This window comes from Atta colombica, unplaced genomic scaffold (assembly GCF_001594045.1).
Source record: "Atta colombica isolate Treedump-2 unplaced genomic scaffold, Acol1.0 scaffold28, whole genome shotgun sequence".
Lineage (NCBI taxonomy): Eukaryota > Metazoa > Arthropoda > Insecta > Hymenoptera > Formicidae > Atta > Atta colombica.
In genome coordinates, this window is record NW_017259381.1 from 266,988 (window position 1) to 290,257 (window position 23,270).

The following is a 23,270-nucleotide window of genomic DNA, read 5'->3' on the forward strand; positions in this document are numbered from 1 at the left end:
TGGTATAATGTAAAATTCAATAATATAATATAAAATATGTATTTAATCATATAAATAATATCTGATTTAATCTAACAAAAATGAAATTTAATAAATATTTAAAAATATATGTAATTATAATTTATAATTATATATTAAAAAAAAATAATTTATTAAATTTCATTTATGTTAAATTAAGTCAAATATTGTTTGTATTATTAAATACATATTTTATATTATTGAATTTTACACTATAATGTAAAATTCAATTTCTCTTGTCTCATTTCCCGCCGGACTCTCTTGCGATCTAATCTTATTCCGCATTATTAGTGAAGCGTGCCCCTGCCCATAGGCATATAGACAACCCAACTTATTGATCTGTAGATATCAGAAGCATTCTATACATACATATTAATTAATAATTCAAATTGAATTATTTAAGCATTAAAGATCTAGTTTTTACCAGTATGGTCATTACTTCTATTCCTTATTGTTTTTTCAAATGTACGATTTTATTGAAATTCTTTTATTATTTAATTAATTAATTTAATATGTTTTCGATTAATATTAAAAATAAAACATCATTATGTACAGTCAGTGGCATAAGCTATAAAATAAATCAAAATTATCCAATGGGATTATAGCTTGTTCAAAAAATCGAAATATTAAGGACTATTATGCATGGAAAGTAGAATGATCCTTAATTTTTTTTACAAACGAGTGATAGTTTAGAATTATACTATAGAATTTGTTTTAGAACTAGTTTTACAGCTAAAAAAAAAGTGCTAGTGCGAATTAGCAAATGTTAGTTATAGCTTGTCGTCGAGACATAATTCTTATAAAATTTTCGGTTAAAGCTTTTGAGTAAAAATCTTTAAATCTTCTAAATATGTCAAAGATAACTGCTTCAAAATAAATATTCGTGTTTCTCAAAACTTCATCTTCGTGATTAATCAGATATTTTTAATCGGATATGCGTCAAGATTAGTCAATCCATCGATCGATATTATTTTTACATATTTATAAAAGTTTCATAAAAGCATGTCTGAAAATATGATGAAGCTATATTAATAATAACAGTGATTGGATGCTATAACAAAATGCATTTTAGTAAATGTAATGCACTTTTAAATATAAATTTAATTTTTTTTTAATAACTCGGTTTCGTTTAGAAAACTACTGACTACGTTTTTGTGCCATTAACTGTACATAATGACGTTTTATTTTTAAAATTAATTAAATATATTTTTAATTAATTAATTAAATGCTGGAAAAATGCTAGAGATCCAGGTATGGTTCCCAGCCGAGGTAATATTTTTCGCAATAAATTTATTTACAGATTTTTGATACATTAAGATCTTCTTAAAATGACCAATTGAGCATCAAATTATTAAATTGCTAACTAATGTAATTTGTGATATTATTATGGTAGTTCATTTGCGTTTCTCTCTAATATAAATCAGAAAAATCAATTCGGTGCACAATTCGAGAGATTACAAATATGAGACATAAATTATATATAATATCTCAATAGATAATTTAATCCTATATATGAGCCGTTTCCATGTTACAAGTCTTGAAAGATCCAGTAATCATAGTCCAGTAAAATCTGGACTTTCAAGGCTTGTAGCGCGGAAACGGTTCATGCATAGGAACAAATTTTGCCCATTGAGACATTTGTTCAGAATGAAGAGAACTACAATATCCAAAAATTAGCTAAATCTGCAGAAAGACATTTTCCATAAGATTAGTGCCAGGTCTTTTACTCATTTCTTTTGTAAGTTGTAAACAATTATAATTTGAAATTAGATCGATGAGAATTGTTCATTAATTTTATGGGCTTTTACAATAAGTCATTATCTAGCTTTAAATTTTAAGCCATGAGAAATTCACTAATCATAGTGAAAAGAATAATCGCATGTAATGCATTAGTCAATTTCTTATTGAACAGCTTAAGACTTAAAGTTTAAATAATGGCTTATTAAAAGCCCATTAAATTCACAATTTTAAAAATGACCGCAAAATCAGTAATTTTCTCGCTCGTTTTTGGGGTCCATCTCTCGCGAGTTAAAACTAAACTGTGTGTCGAATATTATCTTATGATGAGACATTGTCACAAAAAAATTTCATGCCATAACATTGCTATAATGTTGCAAATACATTGCGCAATTTATTTGCAATATTACAATATTGCAAAGAAATACATATATCTGCAATCATTTTGCAATCTTTCTGTGCTATATGAAAAATAGATATATGGGAAAATTTATGAACTTTAATTATTAATAATATTTTAACAAATAACAAGTGATGATTAAAACCTGTTGGAGATCATTCAGGATCATGATGTGATACTTATAATATATCAAGGTCAAAATCATCAAAGAAGCTTCCCCTAAAATGAATAATTACCTAATTTTTTAATATAATAATTTAAATGACTATAGCAACATAAATAACTTCATCTTTTGTATAATCTTTATATAAATATTGACAATTAGCTTTGATTTTTTAACATTTTGTATCACACCGCAAATTTTTAACGATAAAATTCATAATTTTGAAACTATTATATTATAATCTCGACATTTTAGTATTTTTATTTTAAAATGACCTCGGAAATCTATTTCTACATCGTTAGTTTTTATTTGAGACACTCTTATATTTACTGATAAATATTTAAAAACAAAGTCTTTTTAAGAATTGTATATTTTTATATTTCCTGCGATACATTTATTGGGAGTACAAATTAGTTCGGTCCGTTTCCCTAAAGATGAGAGGCTCCAGCTGTTGTGAATGGTTCATAGTGACAGCTGATTTTGGCGATTCAGAGAGGTTAAACATCTGCTAATAACATTCAATTTATCGCTTTGAATTTCATACAAAAACCTTGATTTTTACTATATTTGAAATGTCGAATTTTGTGTTAACAAAGCAGCATTTGCGGGAGATTTTGATTTTCTGTTTTAATTGGAAGAAAAGTGCGGCTGAAGCCATCGAATGCTTGTCAAAGTTTATGGTGCTCCAACTGATAAATCATGTAGGGAATGGTTTCGACGTTTCAAGGATGGAGATTTCAGCGTTGAAGACAAGCCTCGCTCTGGACAGCCAAAAAAATTCGAAAACAAAGAATTAGAGGCATTACTCGAAGAAGATCAGAGTCAAACGCAAGAGAAGCTTGCAGTTGTCATCATTGGAGGTAACTCAACAAGTCGTTTCTATACGATTGAGAGCCATGGGAATGATTCAAAAACAAGAAAATTGGGTGCCTTACTGAAACCGAGAGACGTTGAAAGGCGATTTTTCACTTGCGGACAGCTAATTCAAAGACAACAGAGAAAAGGTTTTTTGCATCGGATTGTGACTGGAGATGAGAAGTGGATATTCTACGACAACCCTAAGAAGAAAAAATACTACGCTAAGCCCTGTTAATTGTTTCGATGGCAACAATTAACGACCTCAACATCAATATTATGGCCGAACATTCATGGTTCGAAGATCATGCTCTGGTGAGACCAAAAGGGTCTTGTTTACTATGCTGCTGAAACTTGGCGATTCCATTATGGGCGATCGGTATCGGCTACAATTGATTCATTTGAGCCGTGCATTGAGAAAAACGGCCGGATACGAGCAAAGATAATGATAAAGTTATTCTTCTTCATGACAACGCTCGGCCTCATGTCGCTAAAGTCGTAAAAAAATATTTGGAAATGTTCAAATAGGATATTCTCCGGACATTGCTCCTTCTGATTACTGATTGTTCCGAAGGATGCGATTTGGCAAGTTACCAGTTCACTTCTTTCGCAGAAATCGAAAATTGGCTCCAAAATTGGATCGCCTCCAAAGACGAGTAATTTTTTCGAGATGGAATTTGAAAATTACCTGAGAGATGGGAAAAAGTAGTAGGTAGCGATGGACAATACTTTAATTGATCTGTTCATTCATTTTGTTTTGAAATAAATGCATTTTTGAACACAAAAAAACGGACCGAACTAATTTGTATTGCCAATAAAAAGAAACGTAAAACAATATTATTTTGATAAACAAGAAGATTTTGATAAACAAGAAGATATAATAGCCTCTCTTTTTTTATTGCCCTGATGAAAATTTTTCTCAGAATTTTTCATATAATTTTTTAGAATTTCTATATAATTTTTCAGAATTTCTCTATAATTTTATAACTTTCTCATATTTTTTATACGAATTGGAACATTTCTCAGAAAATCTACATTTTTTCTCAGAATTTTTCATATATGTTAATTATGGAATATCGTAAGATTTTTAAGATTTTTTTTAAATATAAAATTTTACAAAATCTAAAAAATTTTAAAATACTTTTTAAAAATTATGGGATGAGAAATTTCAGAATATTTCAGAATTCACTTATACGAGAAATTTTGAGAGAAAATGTAAGTTTTCTGAATATTTCTATTACTAACTATAATATTACTACTAATATTTCTATTACTAACTATTTCTGAAAAATGTTCCAATTCGTATAAAAATTATGAGAAAAATTTTCACCAGGTGAATATAAAAACAACAGCTAGATATCAGCCTATTAGGTACATGCATCGGAATAGTGTTCCTTAGCGTTCGACGCGCGACATTATGTTATATCACATTTTTTTTATTTATTTTATTATATGTTTTTATATTTAACTGTAAATTTTGCAATTTTGCGATACAAAATATTAATTTCATTTGCAAATTTATAAATGCATGCAAAGTTATTATAATGAGTCGCAAAATTACAACATTTTGTGTAATAAAAGTAATATTATGAATATTGATGAGCGAGAAACACTTGAGTATCTCAATCATACTAATAACAAATGTGTGAGACAACGAAAAGACATCTCGAGACATCACATCCAATTACGCTTTCTTTCTCAATCATGCGCCTTGTGCTAAGGACAGAATATTGGAGCGTTCCCCACTGCTTTCTTCCTTCGTGCTCCTCGTCACCTTCACGTTTCCAGTAACGCGTACATGTGCGCTTCGGTGTGTAGCGCCACGCGCCAGGAGACATCATTCCTGCCGGTGCATGTACACAACTCTTATTGATTTTAACAATGTTAACTTAATTATAAACTTCACGCTACAGGAGTGTATAAAAAGATGAAGAATCAGAAAAATCATGTTTGACGCGTACAACAAAAAATACATAAACTCATTCTTCTCATAGCCCAATTAAAATGAAAGGACGCGGAAGAAAAAATAGACCAACTTAAGGGGATGCTGGAGCGATGGCTGAATTTAATCAAGGTCGATATTACAGGTTTCCATTTCCAATATGTAAGATGCTTACGTTCTCTGAGTTAACACAATCATGCAAGAAATTCGATTAATTATCAACATTTTTATTTTTCGTTTCCTACATTATCATCTTAGCTCAAAGAAAATATGTATTAGGCTCGGTCCTACAAATGTATAATATATCTGCATGAAAAGCTAAGTATGAGTAACTTCTATCTCTTTTTATTATGAGTCTTCTACAATAAGCTATTAGTCATAAATCAGAAGTTAGACGCTAAAAATTGATCAATCGCAATCGTCAATTTTTAGCGTCTGACTTCTGATTTATGACTGGCTTATTATTGTAAAAGGCCCATTAAACATAATGTAATAAAAAGAGATGAATAGCTACATATGTTTGTGCAATGTATTTATGTATTGACAATATCCTGATGTTATATCCTAAGTTAAAGTGGCATTAAGAACAAAGGAAAAAGTGCTATTACATTACACGTGTACATTTCAAATACATGTTTGCATCCGAAGATATATCTATGTCATAATCAGAATGTTCATTTAGTAAAAATACTTATTGTAACTTGCTTGTCAATGTATACATTGACCAATAAGTATATATATTTACTAAAACACTTTGAATATGATATACTTATATAGACATTTTATAAACGTAGCGTCGTATAAAAATTATGCATATAACTATTGATCGTGTAATGTATGTTATATATATGTATAGCATGTATATATGTACAATATAACGTATATATTATATAGGATTTTCAAAAAGATCCCGAATTTACGAACTAAACATAAAGATAATCATAACTAATCGTAAAGGAATGTGAATTGTGTACTTGTATCGGCATACATAGTACATATAAAATATAATACATTGACCTATGACTATGATTTACGTTCTACGGCCATTCTTGTGCTAAGGCCCTTACATAATGTTTTTGAAAGAAATGCTTCAGACAAAAGTTGTAAGATTTCAAAGAAGCTATTTACTGATATTCAGTTTTACCTTGTGTGGCGTCTGCAGGATCAAATCAAGGTCACATTCATGTTTTTTTAATGAAATATGTTATTTTTATTGTAGACTCTAATACACAGTTATTATTGATATGTTGATTTATACAAGGATATAAGTTCGAAAAGTTCTCGGTCTAATACAGAAATGATTCCACAAATATCGAACTGCTATAATTTTAGAAAAGTTTGATCCTTCTCAGGATTACTGTTAAAATTTTAGATAGATGTATTCATTTGTTTCGGTCGTGTCAAGCTTTTGATTCCATCTTGACAATGCATCCATTCACATTTCTTCAATTGCAGACGCAAAATTTTACAAATGGTTCCGCAATCTTTTCACTAGATTTGATAATCGAAATGCCTCTAGCAGTAAATTAAAAATAATCAACTCACGATGAACATGACATTTGTCTATAACTAACCAAAGCGTGATTTACGGCTATGGCTACTTTGTTATAGCTCGCCAGCCACAATTAACGCCTCTGGCAGTAAATTAAAAATAGTCAACCCATGATACAGCCCACTTTTTGCACTGTTTGTCTACATGAACTTTCTGCGACTAGTGTTGCCAAGAACACATAATCTTTCTCATATATTAGCTGTACAACTTTGCTTCCGCCGTTTTCCTATAGATGGCTTTAGCGTAAGTGGTGGTCGAAATAAATAGATCATAGACGTCATACAATAAACTTGGGCATCTGTCAACATAACCCCATAGAAACATTAGTCGATTTGTGTCTGCATCATAAAGTTATTCTCGATTGAAAATGTCAGTTTACGAGCCAAATTCTCGTCATTTGCGGGAGGTTTTAATTTTTTGCTTCAATATGAAGAAATCTGCGGCTGAGGCTCATTGAATGCTCTCAAATACTTATGATGAGGCCGCTATTAGTGAAAGAACGTGTCGTGAGTGATTTCAACGCTTCAAAAATGGTGATTTTGACGTCAAAGACCGGCATAGCAGTGAAAGAGAAAAGGTTTTCGAAGATGCAGAATTGGAGGTATTACTTGAGCAAGACTCGTGTCAAAATCAAGAAGAATTGGCACGATCATTGGGAGTGACTCAACAAGCCATTTCAAAACGCCTCAAAGCCATGGGAATGATTCAGAAGCAAGGAAATTGGGTGCCGTACGAATTGAAGCCGAGAGATGTTGAACGGCGTTTGTTTGCTTGTGAATAGCTGCTTGAAAGACAAAGACGGAAGGGATTTCTGCATCGCATTGTGACTGGGGATGAAAAATGGGTTCATTACGATAATCCCAAGCGCAGAAAATCATGGGGAGTTCCCGGCCATGCTTCCACGTCGACGGCCAAACCGAATATTCACGGCTCCAAGGCGGAAGCAAAGTTGTACACCTAATATTATTTATAAATATAACACATTTTCGTCATTTTTCTCTCTTCATATGGTACTTTGAATCGGAATCAATAATATATAGAGAAAGATTATAGCAACACCAGTCGTAGAAAGTGAACGGTGCAAAAAGGTTAGTTGAAAAGAATACTCTGCAAGATAAAATGAAATAACATGGGTCCACCTAAACTGTCAATTTCCGGCTTCAAGCTACGAGTAGAATTATGCTTGGTCTACGTATACAGGGTGCATCACCAAAATCCGGACAAATTTCAATTTAAATTTTCCGCTATATTATGCCTCAGAGGTTATTGTTGACGTTTGAGAAAGCCTGATGCTTCTGGTAAACAGTCTCAAAAATGGTCACGATTGGTTGAAACTAAGTGCGAAATATAATCGAAGAGCCGCGATCATCAAAGGCCTTCGCGCTGGAAGCTCAGCAACAGAAATAATTCGATTTTTTGAATACCCGAGATCAATCGTTTATGATGTGGCAAAATATATGGCTTTAAAATAGTCCAACAAAGGTTCCAGTATACCAGCGAAGAAGAGTCACTCGAAAAAACGCATCGCAAGGATCCCCGCAATCATTGAAAGAGTTCAAGCGCTGATTTCGAATGATCTAGGGCAATCGTTGCGAAAATTAGCATCAATTATTGGTGAAGTGAGCCAACAATACGTCGAATCGAGGAAGATCTTCGATACAAATCGTACACTTTAAAGATACGACAGATGCTTTCTGAGGCTGCCAAAACAAGTCGAGTTGCTCGCTTCGGCTGCCATTCTGACTTCCCAACAGCCCAAATTTAAATCCTTAGGACTACTACTAGGACTACTAGTCCATGAAGCGTAATTAAAAGGGTCACAAAGTCTCGGCATCCCAATGTTACGTCATTAAGGACTGCTATTGAGGCAGTATTCATCGGCATAAATAGTATACAAATTACATTACAACGTATGTGCGAACGCTTCAGATCGAGAATAAAGACCGTCATTCAAGGCTAATAAGGGATATATTGAATAATTGTGCTCTATAGGGATCCCTCCCTACCATATAAAAGGATTTTTTGTAATATTTAATTTTTCATTAAAAAATATTTAATAATATTTAATAAAATATTTTTCATTAAAAAAAATTTTATTTAAAGAAATTGTTCGATTTATCCGGTTTTTGGTAACATATTGTGTATATGTGTTGGTTTGATCATAGCTCTGGAATATAAATTCGATATATAATCTATACAAACTTACCATTATAAACGTGCATGGGACAAAAAACATGAAATAGGCAATAAAAACAATTTTTCGACGTTGAATTTCCATTGCCTTTTGCTTCAATCTGTTTTGAGGTTATATGTTCATTCGGAAATATAGCTTTGGCAATTCTTTAAAAAATTTTTCATGCATTAGGCTAGTATTACATTTACGTACAATAAAGTATTTCAAGCCTATCGATTGGCTGCAAGAAGGAGAAGTTGTTGTATCTCTCTATCCTATAGTCATTCAATGTCATATAGTCACTCAAAGTCTTTGTCGTACGATACATGAAATATCAGCCTTAGTATACATATATATAGGGCGATTAAAAAGCCAGACCGATGAAATATCTCGAAAACAAAATTTTTGAGAAAAATGATTCAAAAATAAAAGTTATAAATGTTTAAAAAATTTATTTACTGATCGTATCTGTATATCTTGTTAAGTGGCATTTACAAGATTAAATCAAGGTCATGATTTTTTAAAATAGAATATTCTATATTTTATTCCAAAATCTAATAGACATCAAGAGTTTTTCAAAACGCTATAATAAAGTTCATTTTGATTTAGTACCTTTACAAGGTTCATGCAATCCTTCCACCTTGATACTGCTAGCATTACCCAACATGTCCGATCAATGGCTGAAATTTCTTGAATATTGTTCGGACTCATGATCTAGATAACATTTGTCAAGATTAAGAACATTGAAGGTTGTTCCTCTTATTTTCATTTTTATGTAAAAATAAATAGTGCAAAAATGAAGATAAGAAGAATAACCTCTAACGATCTTTGATAAATATTATCCAGATAATAATCCTGAACAATCTTCAAGAGGTTCTAAACTATCGCGCTTCGGTCAGATGGGTAATGCTAATGCAGATGGTACTGCAACTTTCAAGCCCCAATATATTTAAAATATAATAATTCGAAAAGTATTTAATGAAAATAAATTGTACTCTGATGAAAAAATTTCGCTGAAGTTATTTCATATTTTGGAATACTTTTTGACAAAATTTCAGAAAAATTTCAATTTAATTTCAATTCTTGCCAAAAAGTTCATTTTCAGCAAAATTTCAGAGAAATTTCAGCAAAAATTTCGGAGAAATTTCAGTTCCATTAATTTCAGCGATTTTTCAGTATGTTAGCCGAAAAATTTACTTTCAATAAAAATTTAATAAATTTTCAGACATTTCACTGAAATGTTCCAAAATGTGGGATAATTTCAGTGAAATTTTTTCATTAGGGTAGTATTCTAAAAAATAGAAACAATAAAAATTTATTGGACCGTATTTGAAAATTCAACAATAAGAAATAGATGTAATCGTAACGGTCAAAGCTAGATCTTTAATGCTTAAATAATTCAATCTGAATTAATATATATACTATATGTATTAATATATATACTATATGTATACTTCTATGTACATATACAGGATGTCCTAAAATAATCTCCAAATATTTCATGGGCAAGTAGAGCGGACTAAACTAAGTTGAAAAATCTATTTTGCAAGTTTCTGCAATATCGAAATATTAATCCTTAAAGATAACCGCCCACTCAACCTACTATTACGAAATGTGTACGCCTACCGATCGCTTGACGCGCGGGCCGTGGAGAGCGAGGACTGCAAGAGCCCCGCGCCGCGAGCCTCCATAGCTCGAATGGCGCGCTTGCCAGGTTATCTCTGACAAGCAATTTTAATAATTTAGTGTTCAATCAGACACCCTATTAAAAAGATATTAAAAAAGATATGCTGGAAACTATAAATAAACTTATTATGAAAAATTATTTCAGCCTAAAAAATTAAAATTACTTCCTAATTCTTATTGTTTATATTACGTCATCTGAAAGAAAGGTGTTTCCACATATACTGATTATTGCGAAGAATATTATTAAAGCCTCAGTAATCTAAAAGCTTAGGACACTCGTACAAGAAATCCGGATTCAATTCCCGAGGTAATATTTTTCACAATAAATTTATTTACTGTTTTTCAGCATATTAACATTTTTTTAATAGGATAAAACCATCAAATTATTAAATTGCTTATCAATTTTATTCGTGATATTGCTACAGTAATTTAATTGTGTTTATAAATCCGAACAATTCGGCACGTAGTTCAAATGACTGTAATACAAATATAATATATATCAAGTACAATTAGTATAATATATAGTAATTCTATCTATAAATCGGTTTAAAACGTTCGTCAATGTTGTCCGACGCATAATTTCCATTCTTTTCGATACCCGCAGTCTTCTGGTGTTAACCTTCTTTAACTCATTGATTTTTAAATGAATTTTTACCATTCCAGTCTAAGTCTTCCTTTTTTTCTTGTTTCTGCTGACTGCTACTGTAAGACTCGTTTGAGCAATCTTGTATCTGCCATTCATTGCACATGGCCATATCATATATAAGTTGTTTACTTTCTATATTCTGGGAAATGGTGCCCTCTATTCCCATCTGTTTTCTTATTGTTTTATTCCTTACTCCGTCTCTTCTTAAAATGCGCATGGGTCTCCTCGTTGCGTCCATTTCAACGACCTTCACTGTATTTGTTGGTAATTCTCCAAGTTTCTGTATCTTATAGTAAAGTATTTTTTATCATAGTTTCACAGATATTAAATATACATTTTTTTATTATTTTCTTACTCAATAATATTCCGTTGAGGCATCTATTGACTTTCTTTGCTTTAATTATACGTTTTTCAATTTCCTTTGCATCAGTACTGGTACTCTAGATATACATATGCCTGATAACCTGAGATTTCATTTTCTAATTCTAACCTGATAATCATTTTCTAATTCTAAGTTTCGTTTTGATTTCTTATGCAGATGTAGTTTGTTTTGTCGATGTTAATTCAAGATCCATTTTCTGTACTTTTTTATGAATTTTCATCATATATTGCATATCGTTGGCTATAATGACCTGGCGTCAACAAACTACAGGGTGAACATGCATTTGTCATCCAGCTCTCTATCCCCATCACGTGAACCTTTTTTTTTCTAGTATTTTAGTGCTCCTACTATATAATCTTAAAAGGGTATAAAAATAGAACATCGTTGACGTATTCCCTTATTTACTTTAAATTCTTTTATGAGGTGTTTATTTATCCTTATTTTTTATTTTGATCTTTATTGTTTATTTTTTTTATACAGTTCTCTAAGTGCAGCTATGTAGTGTAGTAAGTGTAGTTATGATTGATGTTTGATTATTTTAATATTTTCCATAATTTCGAGATCGTACGCAATCCGCTTTCTGCAGGTCTATAAATGTGATATGAGTTTCCAAGTTTCTTGTACTTCTTTTTTCAATAATTTGTTTCAGACAGAAAACATTGTCCGTACATGAGCTTCCTGCTTTAAAACCACATTGTTCTTCTTCTTCTTCTTTCTCTTTGAAACCATCTTCAACCAGATCACGCAGAATTTTCCCATACAATCTGCTTATAGTATTTGTCACTAAGATCCCCCGATATTAATTATTACAATTCTGTTTTTTCTTTTTTATATTGGATTGAGGTAATGTACACTATCTTCCATTCTTCTACAGAAACTGGATTGAGGCATTTGTTAATAACAAAAATTAATATTTCAAAAAGTTTTTGAGTCCCATACTTTAACATTTCTGAATATATTCCTCCTGATCTACTAGCTTTACCTAACTAACGTAGACAGACAACAAGGATGTAATGATTCACTGTGTTACACTGTGTCTGACTATGTCCTTGTTACGTCCAAGTTCCACATGGAGCTGTTAAGGTGAACGCAACAGGAATTATTAGACCGATCATGTCCAGGTTGCCAAAGTGCTGTGGGGAAGGACGCAAATCGGAAGGCACTTCGCTTCGTCCATGGAACTTAATCCAAGTGACCGAGGAGAGACCGATGTGCAACCGCGGGAGAACTTACAATAAATACAAGGAGAGGTTTTTCAAATTAACAAACGAGGGTTAAATGTAATAAAAGTATTATATAATAAAAGAAATATTTAGCAATACATTTTTCTTAAATATGAAATACAATCCTTTTGGTTGTCTATTCTAAAATGTATTAGCATAAGGATATGTATGTGTGAGTGTGTGGATGTATCGTGTGGCAAAAGGAAGAAGAGAGACGGAATAAATAGGAGGAGGATCATAAGAGAGGAAAATAGATGGGGAAAGGGGAACGAGAGAGGATACGGGGATGAAAAAAGGATAGTCCGCTCCTTCGATTCGGACCATGACTCGGTGGCATCAGAAATAGATGTGAAAAGGTCAAATTCGTCAATATTATGGAAAAGAAAGGGGATGAGATCGGGCGGATTATAATCATTAATAGTAATATCGGTATATTCGATAGAAAGGAGAAGTTACAGAGAGGATAGCTTAAGATATAAAGGAGGTTTTGATGAATGGGTTTGGCCTGATTTTCCTCGGACGATGATAGTATTAACGGATGGATCGGTTGACAGAAGCAAGAAATTATCGTGAGGCAACAGCGACAGGGAAATTATATTGAAATTATAGCGTGAGCGGACTGCAATGTTTTATTTTCTTTTACATAGAAACTCAAAAGGGAGAAAAAAAAAGAATAAAAATAAAAATAAATGAATAATAAAATGAAATAATGAAATGAATTACTGAAAGAAAAAGCGAGGACAATCAAAGAATTGAAATGACTTATTTTTTATTATTACTGAGCTGCCTATCGGTGGAAATCCTCTGGCCAGGATGTGCGAAGTTGATGATGTTCTTCAGCATTGACTCTAAATTTTTAAGTCTTGTTGGCCAAGTATGCGAGATCGATGAAATTTCTCTCTCACTGCTTCTAAACTCTGTTTTAAAGGGTTAGCCGGTTAAGAAAATAAGAATTTCATATCGTTACGTCCCCAGAGAAAAATTAGGAAAAAAGTACTGAGTTCCGCGAAATTGGAGTTTTTATAATAATCTTGATTAACAGCACATTGATAATTGGTGGATAGATTCGTTAATTAGGTGGTGGAGACCTATTTCTTGCTTTCTAATTGGTCAAGGATAGAAAAGGACATTGACCGGAATCTGTAACATGTGAAAGTGTCATCCTTAATTAATTTATGATAATGATAAAATTTATAGAAAAGCGCACGTGCAGCGTCGGCACGAGACTATCCAGAATCTATCCCTGAAAGTCGCGTGTCGATTTTTCTTAGATTTTGTGATCACGGACTCGTGAGAATCGTCCGCAATTTGACCGTTAAAAAGTATTTTGGCTCTATTATTTTAATCGCAATGTCCGAGAGGCACAAACTCGGTGTTCTTTTGATCCCGTTCATGCACGTGCACCGATTTTTTTTTATCTCAGAGCGAGATTTACGAGATTTACTGGATTCTTCAATCGAAAACGCAAATACATTCATATCATCAATTGAAAGCAAATACACATTTCAGACACGCACGTCATTTTTAGGACATGGCCAGATTCTGATTTTCTAGTGACTCTACTCTCCATTGGTTTCTGACTGCATGCTGGAAGCAAAAGATTCCAAACTTTTTGTCTTCAAGTCACAAGACGGATTTTTCAGCTAAAACAAACAACTTTGGCAAAATTGTGTTCACGAATAATTTTTGCAGGAGAACAGGTTAAAATTAACGAATGAGCACTCTTGGTTATATGACGCTTAGGGCCGGTGTGCGCTCCTTACTTGCAGGTACCTAGTCTTTGGCTAATATTAATAAATAATGTCTTAAGAGGCTCATATGGCTCTGTTATGATTAGTTTATGACATTTTAAGACTACTTAAGACAGTCTTAAATAATAAGAATCAATTATAAACATCGTTGATTTTCTTGCGTATTGTATTACTTAAAATATGAAAAGTTAACAAAACAAGTATTACTTTTATTTCTTCTAATAAATAAATAAAAGAATTTGATCAGATGATAGTATCATCTGAAAATAAAAACAAATATAAATAATATTGTTTGCGAGCTGTAAGTGTTCTATGGATGAATAAATTTTCTTTTAGATTCAATTAGATAAAAACTGCATTTCTTATTCAGACTTAAAAAATTGAAATTTTTTTTAACTGAAAAGAATAGAAACGTGTGTGTTTTTTATAAATGAGTAAAAATATACTGGCGTTAAAAGAGATTTCAACGTGCACGAATGTACGCGAATGCATTTCTAAATATCCGAATCTAACTTAAACATATATACCTACACTTTAAATTTCAAAAATATATTTCAGCCACAAAACAGATCCATTAAAAACAGAATCATTATTATAGACTTGCATTTATAAAAAAAAATCGTTTACTAGACAATAAGAAAAAATTTGTTTATTTTATTGTTTAAATTAATTTGATTAAATTAATTGTTCGTCTTTATTTCTTTTGTTAGAGAATGTGTCTAACAAGAGGAGAAGGTCCAGATATATAATTCACTGATTTTGGAAAATTTAATATTAAAGATAGAGATAAAGATAGAGTTTTTGACGTCATAAAATGTAATACGTAACATTTAAGAGCCAATATGTCAAAGGATCGCAGTTACAAAATTTTAAAGTTTGAAATGGCTGCAGGGTATCATAGTAAACGAATATTATAGTAAACAGCTGGTTGTTATCACGTATTCGAAACAGACTAGGTACAGCAGGCAATTGAATTGCCTACAGTTTGATAGTACTTATGGCCCTTGTAATTTACGTAAAATTTATATTTTAATATAAATCGGCGTATTGCTGATTTATGGTAATACAAAATTAAGAATGTAATATAATATAATATAACTATTTTCGGTGACGAAATACCGTTTAAAATGTTCAATTTCACGGATTCCGCATCCCTCCTCAGAAATTGTGATACCAGCAGGCCCAGCAATTATAGTGTAGAATCGTGGATCACTCCACAAAATTTAATTTAGTGTGGAAATCCATACCAAAAGAATTCCACATCCAAGAATTGGATTAAAAATCAACTGTGAACTTTTTAAAATGTGTGCGAATATTTATGATAGTACAATTGCGCGCATAGCAAGATTCAACTTTTAGAAATCATATACTGGCCGTAACTGTGTACCGTAACTGTGTGCTGTTATCTATAAGAATTGATTAATCACAGTCGAGCATTCCTCTCTTACAATTGAATGAGAAGGAAATACTCGAATGTGATTAATAAATTCTTATAAATTACGACATATGATTAGCCAATATAAATGATCACCTCACCAACTATTAGACAGAGCGTCACAATTCGCAATTGTAAAAAAGGCAACAAAGAGCACAAAATAAATAAAAAATAAAAAAAGGTCATTTTGTACTTTCCTTTCCTCCCTTCTTTCGTTAGTTAACTCCCACGAGCGCGGTAAGTTGCTGGCTCTGGATACCAATATTCTTCATTAGTTTTCTCGCTAGTAAATATTGCACTGAGGAATTCTGTCGTCTTTCTTGTCGCAATTTCATTTTTTATAGACCTCGCCCATATATAGAAAACACAAATTATCCGCATTGTCTAATTGTAACATCGACCGTTTTGCCACGTCTTCAAACTAAGATACTAGCAAAATATTGTAATTTTCTTATAAATGTGATAAAATTTGACATATAAGTTGAAGTGCTCTCTATATTTGTGAAATTCTCGGATAAATCGTCAAATGGACAAAGTGATGTCATAATCCAATGTTCGTCATAATCCAATGATCGTCGCATTAATCGCTAGAACCATAACTTCTTTCGGAATAAAGTTTTCTTCGACATTGCGAAAACCTTGTATGTCGATAACTATATCCATTATGATATTCAAATTTCCGCTATTCTTTTTACATCAGGAACGCTGGCGTTCAGTGTCACAAACAAGATTGAAGCTTTTTCGTCATCTCGCCTCCAATTAGATGAAAAAAAAATGTATAGTGGGGAGAAAATAATTTTCTCGCGGAAGCCATAGGGCTAACCGGAAAACTCGACAATGACTTGACACGAGGAATCGATTTCTAAAACGTCAAACTCGGCATAGACGATACAATTAATAGTCACGGAAAGAGCTTTTTCGAATCTCTTCTAATCGTAAGCTTTCGTGTTTTACGAGATTCCAATGTCCTGCGCAATTAGCGGATAGATCGAAACAAGTGATAGTCAGAAGGAGCAACGTCTGGAGAATACGGCGGGTGGGGTAGGACTTCCCATTTCACGTTTCCAAGTATGTCTTGACCACTTTCGCAACATGGGGTCGAGTATTGTCATGCTGCAAAATCACTTTATCGTGTCTCTCGTTGTATTGCGGCCGTTTGTCTTTCAATGCTCGGCTCAAACGTATCAATTGCGTTCGATACCGATCGCCTGTGATTGTTTCAGTCGGTTTTAACATCATAATACACTACGCCGAGCTGGTCCCACCAAATACAGAGCATGACCTTGGAGCCGTGAATATTCGGTTTGGCCGTCGACGTGGAAGCATGGCCGGGAACTCCCCATGATTTTCTGCGCTTGGGATTATCGTAATGAACCCATTTTTCGTCCCCAGTCACAATGCGATGCAGACATCCCTTCCGTCTTTGCCTCTCAAGCAGCTGTTCACAAGCAAACAAACGCCGTGCAACATCTCTCGGCTTCAATTCGTACGGCACCCAATTTCCTTGCTTCTGAATCATTCCCATGGCTTTGAGGCGTTTTGAAATGGCTTGTTGAGTCACTCCCAATGATCGTGCCAATTCTTCTTGATTTTGACACGAGTCTTGCTCAAGTAATGCCTCCAATTCTGCAACTTCGAAAATCTTCTTTCTTTCACCGCTATGCCGGTCTTCGACGTCAAAATTACCGTTCTTGAAGCATTGAAACCACTCATGACACGTTCTTTCACTAATAGCGGCCTCACCATAAGTATTTGAGAGCATTCGATGAGCCTCAGCCGCAGATTTCTTCATATTGAAGCAAAAAATTAAAACCTCTCGCAAATGACGAGAATTTGACTTGTAAACTGACATTTTCAATCGAGAATAACTTTATGATGCAGACACAAATCGACTAATGTTTCTATGGGATTATGTTGACAGATGCCCAAATTTATTGTATGACGTCTATGATCTATTTATTTTGACCACCACTTACCGCTAAAGCCATCTATAGGAAAACGGCGGAACCAAAGTTGTACACCTAATATGTCGAACATTTGGTTGAACATGGAAATGCAGTAAATGATTTACGGGTCCTAGTTTGCCCTGTCCGATGTGCTCTCCCCACGTTCGCTTTCTATGCGTATGTGAAGGCTCAACATAGTGTGAATGAGGTCTAGTCTTCTCCATGTTTTCCATATATGAATTCTATGGGTGAGTCCGTGAGTTATGGGTTTGTAATAAATCCATTGCGAACTCTCAATGCTGGTTTGCGTAGAAGGCAGAGAGAAGAGATCTCTTTATACATTCGCTTGAGTAGGTATGAAGAAAGGACATGCTTTTTCTTCAGCCACGAATTCCTATCTCAATTAAGAGAATATATCGGTTACATCGTGTTTCTTGACTCATTGTCTTTGTTGTTTCCTAGCGAATAGTTTTTTCTTCCTGCAGCACGAATTTTCTTTTTCTTCTTCGTCACTTTTTTGCTCTTCTTCCCTGTGGCATCAAAATACTCCTCATATTCCATCGTTCTTCCATCCATAGTTTTTAACTAAAGACTGTCACTACCGTCGCACTCGCGTACACGAAAAAAGGAAAATTATTGCTTACGTTTAAAATGTAGCGTCACTGTTAGCGTTCCGAATTCGAATGGAATTTTTTTCCAAGATGATCTCTTATATCTATTTCGATCGTTCTGAAATTCGTTCATCGCAATGGGATATAATTTGGAAATGAGAAATGCTTCATCAAATTTGCACTAAATGCGTAATTATAACTGCGTATCCCGACCGGAACTATCCTGAGAAGAAGAGTATATACATCGCCTTGTATATAACTTACAAATATCGCAATAAATGAACATTTTATCGGGGATGCGCCACAAACTACAGAGCTCGCTACTCCAATAATCGTCTGCAAGTCGTTTTCCCGTCTCCTTATTAAATCCGTGAGTAAGAAAAGTTTTCTATTTCATTCGAATTAGGTTAACGTCGCGTGCTTGAAATAAAATTGGTATTTATTGGCAATTGCTGATGCGAAACTTAGCATTTGTAGAAGATTATCGGAAAAGTTTATATAATGTAGCATTTTGCATTTCTCATCGCAGTAATATTTATCAAGACTTTACTGCAAGTAATGTACTACGCTTTTTGCTGTTCGAAATATAATAAAAATGCGATTCGGCAACTTTACACGCAATATTAACCACATGAATAAGCATCATGGATATCGTTGTAAATTCCATTTGGAAATATAACTTCTTTTATCGTACTATATACATCCCTTCAGATTTAACATCGATGAATCTGATCGCATTTTCATTACGACGTACATGTAAAAAGTTACAGGGAAATTGAATCTCGCTTATCACAACCTCCCATTGCCCATGTAACACTATAGAATGAGATAATTCCGTGATAAAAGATGGTGTTATATCAGGAAAATGACGCATACTGCTGTTACTCGGAAGTATTAGAAGAAATTGTTCCTCCTCCATCGCGAAAAGAAATTAAATAGGAATCCAAGTATCAAACTTACTGGGATAACAGCGCCAGCTAACTAACATTTGCTTATTACCCCTTCTCCCCTTCTTTATCACGCGATCGATGATAAACTGATTTTCCTTTAAGTTCTTCTCAACTCGAGTTAATTCTTGATCATAAAAAATATCGTCTGACTTTGTCTGCTAAATCTCGCAGTTCGTACACGTGAGTTGCGTACAGTTCGTGTACATGAACTGGTTTTGCCAATCGAGAACATAAATTTGAAATATCTCCTTGCTCCACTTAGCCTCGTATCCTTTCTCGAAGCCGCCTTTCGCTCTATTGATATCTCCGACGCGATAACCTTTCGAGCACGTTTCTTTAATGTTTCGTTCGTTTTTCCTACAATGAGCTATATTTTCACGACCGATACGTGCATTTTCTCTCGTTACTACTGTTAGTTGCATTCTCGTGGACGAGTGATTATAAGCGCGTACAATATCCTGAAGAACATCGATGTAGCGTCGCGAGTTTTTATGTGTAGTAATGCCATATTCGGTCTTTCAGTGTTCTATTGAAGCGCTCGACGATGGCGACTTTAATGTGCAGATTACGCGTTATCCGAAAACGTGTCGTTTTCTTTAAAAAATTTCTGCATTGATTGCGGGACAAATTCTTTACCTTTGTCTGTTTGCAAATATACGGGCACTCGTCCTTCGCTTTTCGCTGAAAAGCTTTTATCACGCAGTTACTCGTTTTGTCGCGTAATGGTTCTACTCAGTATTTACTTAGTACATCGATTATCACTAACTGATAGGAATAACCGTCAACCGTTGTTACTTGTTAACTTTTTAGATTTCAGAGTTCGATCAAATCTGCCTCCTACACATCGTCAATTTATTACAATCCTCCCACACATCGTCAATTTGTTGTAATGCAATCGCGGAAATTTTTTGCGTAATAGTCGGTGCAACGTGTACGCGTCTTGCGATTCGAGCCAGTGTACGACTTCTCCTCATGAGAAATTCGGTTTAACAGCGCGAGTTAGATTATTCACCGCCGAATAGCTCGCATAATGCGACGGATCGTAATATAGTTTTTCAAATCGTTATCATTATCTCAATTTTTTCCAACCGAGTAACCGATTTTTTCCTGTTTGCAAAGATACGGGGATATCAGTTTTTCGTGTACGAGAAAGAATCAATGAACTTTCCTCATCTATTTCTTATTCGTAATTTCTACGTTTTTCTCGTGCTCTCGATACAATCGATACGGAACTCGCGCTTTCGATATAAAAGGCGTGAAACTTGCAAGGTCGATGTTTTACGTTGTTTATAGCAACACCGTGCATGAACAATAATCTTTTATTTCTCACCAGTACAGAAGGTATGTTCACACGGATCGTGCAAACTGATTTCTACCCATTACTTTCACAATTTTTTCTCGTGCATTGCATCGTTTATTAAATCAGCGATATTCGAATCTTTCACGGCGTTGCCATCTATAGTTACGATTCCATGCTTGTTCCAACTAATTCTATCAGGCATAGCTTTTCGAAACAAATATTTCATTAGTAAGTGTGCATGCTTATGATAAGATTTCGGTAAGCTTTCCAGTATTTCCTCGATGCTTTTCATCGTATGATTATGCTCGCTCGAAATTTCGAAATTTTTCGTAATAATATCTGTGTTATTAAGGGAAAGTGATGGTGATATATCGAATGTTTGCGTGAGATCGTTAAAAATACTATCGTTGTCGTCTCGTTATCATCGGAGACATCTCGTAGCATTATTTTCTGCATTTTCGTTTTCGTTACGTACGTCTTTCTGTCTTCACATTTCTTGGATAAATCGTAGGTATCGCCATAATGCCTCTCTGTACATTTTCCACTTCTCACTTTCGTCACGCGGCCAGCCAGAATTAAGAATATGACTCATCTTCGCATCGAGTCGTGTTAGATGAGTTCCCGCGGTTTGCGCTGTATTATTAGTGCTCGAGATGTTTTCCAAGTTTTGCGATACTGTTATTTCTTTTGACTCTCCATCAATGAATAATGTCAGATTTTGATGTAACTGATGATGCATTCTTTTCAGATTTTCATCGAAACTAAAAGCATTTTTTTAGCCCTCTCTATAACGTTTTATCCCTATTATTTTGTTTCTTCGATAATATAGACCCGATAATATAAGGTAAAAATCCGCTTCGCTGCACGAACAGCTTTCTTTTATCCTTCCAATTACCAAGCTTTGCAACGAGAGTCGTAGATTTTTCTCGCGATGAAGATTAGTGATGAGAAATCGCGACGCAAAGCCTTTTTATATTTCGTTAACCGATTTTTTTCATACCGTTCGAGCGAGCGTTACATTTGAGTGTATTAAAAACATATTCACAAATACAACGAAAACAAATTAGTTTTTCGTCAGCATTGCGCAAGAAGGTTGTGCATTGAATTTTTGTTCAAATAATAGAGCGCTGCGAGGAGACAGGTCGATCGAATGTGTGACGATTTTCATCGCGATTTCTCGTCACTCATCTTCATCGCGAGAAAAATCTACGACTGACATGTACGATTACCTGTTCTCAACTTTTATCATTTTTAACGAATCCGTTGGAAAATGATCTGATGCGGCACGTAGACGTAATAAATCGTATCCTCGAGAAAAATATACATTCGAAATCGATATTTGTCCGGAATTGATTATTTCAGATCGAGCAACAAATACCCGATCTCGATATGGCGTCGTAGTACGCCTCTTCTAAGAATTTCGGATCATCGGGATAGACTTGACACGCTAAATGACGAATTTGAGCGCGATCGCGTGGATTTTTGAAAACGACGATATAATTCGCGTTAAGTGATATATCACGCTGGCTAGGTCCCTGATGGAACAGATTCTGCGAGATAAAAATAACACTGAGATTCTTGTGATGATTGCCTTTGGTCTACGATCGCAGGACGACGATTCTCTCATAAGATCGTCGATTATCACTAATTTTGGAGACAGAGAATCGTTCAAATAATCTTCCGGACGTGATAATCCCTCGCAAAATTCAATTATATTCTTTTTCATTGTTTTAATATTGCTATGTATCATCTCCAACGTTATTCTTCGAATTCTTTTACACGTGTGTCGTATTGTAATTGACGATAGGCTTCTTGCCATTCCGTATAATAAAACAAAACTCTCTCAAAACGCACGTCTGACATGAGAGATAAATGCCGGAGAAAAGCCTTCACCCGCAAAGATCGTCTTCCGCAATCGGTCGGCCCGCATACGATGTCCAAAGATGTTTCTAGCGCACGTCCATTTTACGAAATGAATGATCGATCTCCGTGCACGACTTCAAAAACAAAAAAAAACGTCATTTGATTTCTAGAATACGCAAAAGGAAATAATTTTAGGAGGGCAGGGGAGATAAGCTGATCATCGCGACGGACATCCTCCATGCGGCGGACGAGCGCTCGCGTCAATATACTCCCGCATGCAATATACCTTCGCTTGTCAGCGAAGAGCACCGCGACGGGGCGAAAAGCTGATCTCACCGCGATGCAACGCGCATAAGCTTATCTTCGCATCAAAGAGGCTCGCGATCTGCATATATTTCTATCGCTAAATGAGCGCGTGGCATCGTCGACGATAAGCTGATGTCATTACCGCGATGCCGCAGCGAGGGAAAAGCTTTCATAGAAAAATCAGAAAGGCTGATTAGAATTATATAATAAATTCATCTCTTCTTGTTTTCTTCAAGTACAAAATATTTTTTATTCGATATTTTTTTTAAAAAAGGGGAAGGATGAAAAGGAAACATATATATATATATATATATATATATTGAAATAAATT

General features: G+C 34.0%; 1 protein-coding gene across 1 annotated transcript in view; it reads left to right on the forward strand.

Moving 5' to 3' along the window:
- LOC108689870 (glutamate-gated chloride channel) overlaps nucleotides 1-23,270 on the forward strand; it is a gene marked incomplete at its 5' end in the record, with an annotated part of 315,742 nt that overhangs the window by 265,040 nt on the left and 27,432 nt on the right. The gene's annotated exons all lie outside the window — the stretch shown is intronic.